Source organism: Suricata suricatta, chromosome 15 (assembly GCF_006229205.1).
Source record: "Suricata suricatta isolate VVHF042 chromosome 15, meerkat_22Aug2017_6uvM2_HiC, whole genome shotgun sequence".
Lineage (NCBI taxonomy): Eukaryota > Metazoa > Chordata > Mammalia > Carnivora > Herpestidae > Suricata > Suricata suricatta.
This window is the reverse complement of record NC_043714.1, coordinates 748854-755060: the sequence shown is the minus strand read 5'-3', so window position 1 is coordinate 755060 and position 6207 is coordinate 748854. Positions and strand designations below refer to the sequence as shown.

Sequence of the window (6207 nt, the reverse complement as noted above, 5' to 3'; positions counted from 1 at the left end):
CGCCGGGCGCCGGCAGGGGGGACTGGTCCCCTCGGCCCGACGGGCAGCCGCGCGGGAGGCCTGCCGCTCCAGAGCTCCGGGGCCCGGCTGCGGCCTGTGCTGTGACGGCCTCCCGTCGTGGCGCTGCGGCCCCGCCAGGTGGGCCCTGCCACTCGAGAGACTCCACGCTGTTAGCGGTCCTGGTGGCGTTCACAAAAGGAAGAGACACCTGTGGTATTTGCGACGAATCCGTACAGGAGAATCATATGACACTGCTGAGGCCGAGAGCAAAGCCCTGCCCTTCACGGCAGACCGTCCCGTCGTCGGAAAGACAGCCCCTGGCGCCGCGCTGGCCGCGCCACAGACGGAGGGCCTGGTAGTGCTGCAGCCGAAGCTGCCTGTGGCGGGCGGGCTCGGCCAGCGCCCAAGCGCCAGCCATCCACGATAAAGGACACGACGTGGGGTCAGGCGTGAGAGAGACAGCGAGAACATGGGAGCCTCACAAGCCGGGGACCTGGACACAATGCGTCCCCGTTGTGGCGTCGATGCCTCCTCCTCAGCTCCACGTGGAGCCGCCCTGGGGCCAGGGGCATATGACACAGCTTGCTAAGGAGGGACAAGGACAGTGTCAGTCAGCGGAGGACAGCGATCCCGAGCCCGAGAGAGACGGGGCCACGTCACGGCCCCGGGAGGCAGCGCGGAGGGCCACCCCGTCATGGTCGCAGCCTTGGCGCCAGTCCTCACCGACCGCTCTGCGAGGAGGCGGGGGCCTCAAGTCCGAACGTGCACGGACTCACGGGGGGAGACCAACCCCTCCGCTGGCTGAGGAGGAGCCTGGCAGGGGGACAATCGGGAGGCGAGAGGAGGGACATGTGGGGGCACTTTCGGAACGAGTACAGAGGGTGCGACCCGTGACTCGGAGGTGAAGGCCCAGCGAGAACACCCACCACAAAAGGGACAGCGAACACAAAGGCGAACAACTCGGCCAGCCGGCCGCGGCCAACCCCCAGCGCCACCTCGGGGCTGGCACACCGGGTGCCTGAAGAGAGTCCGTGACGGCAAGGAATGGGGGTCACCACGGCTAGTCTGTCAACGGTGCTGCTGAGTGCGTGCCCAGCCTGCCAGCGACAGCGACCACACCGAGCCCGCGGCAGCACCACCCCGGAGACGGTCGGCCTGACACATCAGGGCAAGTGGAGTCCATTGGACCTTTTCCGGACACGGCGGTTACAGCGTGTCTATAATAGATGTATCCTTCCTGCCCACAGAGCCTCGTGCTCTGTTCCTGGGGGCAGCTGCACCACGGCCACCAGCACAAGGAGACGAGGGCCCGCTCCTCTGGTCGCAAGCTAGGACAGCTCTGACCGGCGCCCCTGCGGCAGAGCACCCCCACTGAGTGGCTCAGGCCTTGGCTGTGACTGGGGCACGACTGACGCTTTCCCCCCAAGACCACTTTCCTCCCACGGGTATTGATTCTAAGAACACTTTCCGATAGACGTCATGCACCAAAGGCCCCGTCTCAGACCGCGCATCCTGGGGGCCTGCTTCAGCCCAGGACAAGGCCAGAGCGAAACAGCAGTGCACGCCCCAGAGTAAGGAGCGCCCCTTCTGGACGCCAGCCACTGCCGATCCGATCTAGAGCCAGTGGGCACCTTCTAGCATGAGACGCTCAGTGATACAACTGCTAATTCTGATTTCTGCGTTTCCAAAAAGGGATCCAGTGTTCTCGGCCTTGAAGGTGCACCCAGGGTCTGGGTTTGTGAATTCGAAAATTGGGATTTCAAAAAAGAATAGACTATTATTAAATTGACAAATACACTAAAAAAGGGGGGGAGGGGGGAGTGGATCACTTTTGTACCCACGGGTTACAATACAACTTGTGGTAAATAAAACCACACAATAAAATGGGTCCGGAATGAAATTTCTAAACAAACAGAGTAGCTTCAACATGATAGCAAATATGAGAATACTGGTCTTCTAATTCAGAAAAATGAACTCTCTAGAGAAGAGCTTAATAAACCAGATTAAAGCTATAAAATAATAATATATGCAGTAGTTTTGTCTAGCAGTGCCTTCAGTGGATCCTGAGAACACTTAAATATTGTTCTATAATAGAAAATTGCCAGCTCTGACCAAAGAGAAATAGATTTTAGCTACTACATCCTCTTTTTCTCCCTCCTCTTTCTTTTTCTTCTCTCAGAGGTATTTTTTCCTGCCAGAAAAGCCAGAAATTATCAAAAATAAAAACAAGCCCTTGAAGTCATATACGGCAACGTAAAGCACCCAAAACAAGAGGGAGACTCTAACATATCTCCCTTGAATTGGAATTTTTATAGGTGCCATATTTAAAACTTCATATTAATCTATATCTCTATTTAGCTTACCAAATGAATAAAGTATCTAGTAATTAAATTTACTGTAATTATCATTTTATCACACTTGATTAAGTGATTTTTATATGTTAAGAAAAAAACTCCTGTATATACATAAAGACCATGGGCAAAGTCCATATTGAAACAAAACAATGTGCCAAAAGTGATAAAATAATAACTTAGGGCTGTAGACAAAAAATAATCATTCAAATTCAATACTAGAAATACTAGAAATTCAATCAGAGAGTAGACAAGAGCCCTAGTGACATTTAGTTTTCTCAATCAATATCCTAACAGTAAACAACAGTTTTTATTTCCCTCCAGAATTCGTTAGAAATTCTTGTTTGCTCATCAAAAGATCGGTGTCTGTTTATACTGGGTCTTATTTTTTAAGCTGCCAGGATCAATTGAGAAAACACCATCTATAGTTTCTTTGGAACATGGTTGCCCCACGTATTAGTCGTATTTTGGTAAAAGGAGTAGGTAGACAAGGCTCCCTTTCAGATTTCGGAGCCCTCCTTGCCCAGCACCGAAGCCAGGCCGGCCCCGGCATCCCAGGGCTGCCTGCAGACTGAGGAGGAGCGAGGGAGTGTGTTACGTAACCAACGTGAAGAGCCAGGGCGGAAAAGAGTGAGCTTCGGAAGTGCCATGTCTTTCCAGCATGATACAAAAAGTAAATCCTTCAGAAGAGTCAAAAAGGAAAAACACCTGAATGACCGGAAAACATGCATTTGTCTCCTAATTAGCCTTTTTGCAGACATTTTGTTTTCTTTTCCACACATTCACTTCACCCAATCGAGAAGCCTTCCCTGGATGCAGCGCTCAGCCCTGTGGGCTGCCCTCATTTCTACCGTGCTACATAATGACAGATAACTGCATTAAAACACACCCGCATTTTTACATCTACAAAGTGACTGATACTAGACAACTCTGGTCTGCTCTTTGCAAAAATTTCAGCTTTTATTTAGCTAAGCCAAAAGTAAAACAAATAAACAAATGTCCTACTTCTCTTAGGAAACTGCCTACTGGCAAAATTTTCTGGTCAAATATATAAATTTTTGCTCCCCGAGGGCCAAGATAACACATGTGGCCTATAAATAGCAGAGAAAGCTTTTCTGGAAAGTAACACATGAAAATGGGTTATGTCAAGATCATTTCTCTCTGCGCGTTGCATCAGCCCTGATGCGTTTCCCCCAAATGGCTGTCCAGCTGAGCCTGCTTATTTTCAAGTCAGTCTGGTCATTTTCAGCTATTACTTTTGCCAACAGAACAGAAGAAACAGAGAGAGGATTTTTGTAAGTGATCTTTTATCCTGAGCACTGCCAACTCACTCTTTACTCAGGATAATACTGTTTTTCTCAGAACTGCCCAGTCTGTTATAATAAAGGAATATTACGAAAGAAACACTGCCTTCTTCATATTTTATTTAGCTTAAATTTTACCTTGCCGTTTCCCAGTTCCAGATCCAGTCAGCTCCAGTTTTGGCAATAACCCCATGCTCTTTCTCTGCATCCTGCCAACAAAGGCCAGTTCTTACTTGGGGCTTCTGACTTGGACCAGTTGGTGACATGAACTTGGGAATGTGAGGAGGACCTCTCTTCCCTGTGGCCTCAGATGATGCCAGCCCGACTGGCTTTCTGCCTAGGAGTTACCAGGATGGCCAAAAATGCAGTACACTCCACTCATATAAAAATTAAAATACACAGAAAAAATATCGTGTGTCTATCACTTTTTAATTTACCTGCAAAGTTCCAGCCGTAGCCGTCATCAATCTCACTGTTACCCAGGTTCAGCACAACCCCAGAAGGTGCTTTCTTAAAATTATTGCTTTCCGTGTTTATATCTTAGCATAATAAACATTTTGTCTGTCTTCCAATCTTTTTTAAAAATAAAAATAAATTTCGGACATTTTTAGGTACAGAGGACACACACAGATCCCCTCTCCCCTGTGGTACACGTTCCCTAATTAGCATCTTGCACTAGGGTGGTGCCCTGGACCAACCAACATTGACGCATCGTCATTAGCTAGAGTCCTTGGTTTACACGAGGGTTCTCTCTTTCTGAGCACTCCGGGTTTGGGCGACCGCGTACGGCCCGTGTCCGTCATCACAGTACCTACTGCCCGGGCCCCGCCTCACCTCCCGCCTCCCCACCGGCCCCGGCCCCTGCCAGACACCGGTCTTTTAACCCTCTGCCTCCTGAGGCACGCAGGGCGGCAATCATACAGTATGTAGGCTTGCCAAACGGGTTTTCTTGACTTAACATTCATTTAAGGTTCCTCCATGGCTTTTTATGGCTTGGTAGCTCATTGCTTTTTGTCGAGGAACAATGTTCCATTCCTGAGAAGGCGTCTGGGTCTTCCTCCTCCGCCTCCTCCGTCATCATCATCACCCTATGCCGGGCATTATTCTACGTAAGTGCTTTATACATGTTAATTTAATCCTTTCAACAACTTTACAAGATAGGTACTAGAAATATCCCCAATTTACAGATAAAACAGAGGAAATATTTTACAGAGAAAACAGGGAAGATAGTTTGAGCAATTTGCCCAAGGCTACAAAGCTAATAAATGGTGGAACAGGATTTACACTCAGGTAGTCCGGTTCTAGGTTCCATGCCCTTAACCACTATAGTATACTGCTTCATGTAAGTGTCTACTATATTTTTTCAGAGCCTAATCTTGTTTTATGAACTCACAGAGCTATATGGAATATATAATTACATATATAATTGAATTAGGTGTGCTCTTTATTATTTGTCAGGAAGAGTAACTCCTCTTTCGTACATGTTAAATCCTTCTACTTTTATTCACTTAACTATGTAGTGAGCGTCTCCTTATCCACATTCAGCACTATCCGTGTGCAGACTTGGTGATAGTAACTCGACTCATCATCTAATCTTCAATTCACATTCAATTGTCCTCTTATATAGTATTTCCACTAAAATTTCAGATATCTTAGCCAAAATACTTTCCAATATCAACTAGAGTAAAGTAAGATACTAATTTCACAAACTTACTAAAATTCCAGACTAACGCCAGGCCCAGTCTTAGTCATGCTGTTGTAGAGGTCCTTGGAGAGATCCTACGTCAATCTCACCACCTCCATTGGGCAACGCAGCAACCTGGTAGGCAAACCTAGCAGGAAAACTACTCTTGAAGTACCAAAGATATTGAAGTCATTTATCAGCCAGCAAAACAGTCGATTTTTAACTCAGTAAAGCTACAGCCTGCACATTTCAGAATTTCACCCAAGTTCTTGCAAGAACTTGTTTAAGCTTCTTCCACCACCCCTCATAGCAAAAGCTCCAACTGAAGAGTCTATGCCTAGTTGTCCTAAAATGTAAATGGTCCTGTAGACTAAAAGAGCTTCACTGAGGGACCCACGGCCCTGGGACTTCTGCTGCACAGATCATCCCCTCTGACCAAAGATGACATGGCTAACCCTTTTATTGGGCGGCCGCCTCTGGGAGAAAAATCCGATACACCTGTCTTCCCACCTCCTTCGCCAGGGGCAGGTATCCGTACTAAGGCATCATTCTCCAATCTGAATATGTAAGTTTAGGGTGCCTGGCTGACTCAGTTTGTAAAACATGCAACTCTTGATCTTGGAGGCGTGAGTTCAAGCCTACATTGGGTAGAGATTACTTAAATAAATATGTAAATTTATCATGGGGTTGCAATAACTACTTAACGGAAAAAAAGAATAGGCCAGATCATTTACAGCTTAATGTCTAACTTCCATATTATTAAATTATTGGACACTTAATAGGGACCAGAGGAAAAGCAGGGGAAATTCTGTCCAGGAATGACTATTCTTTCACTCCATCACTCCAGAGAAATATCAGTTCATTTTTC

At 47.4% G+C, this 6207-nt stretch overlaps 1 pseudogene; it reads right to left on the bottom strand.

The window, feature by feature from the left end:
- Window positions 1–5399: 5399 nt before the first annotated feature.
- Window positions 5400–5787, bottom strand: LOC115279435 (annotated as a pseudogene).
- Window positions 5788–6207: the final 420 nt, after the last annotated feature.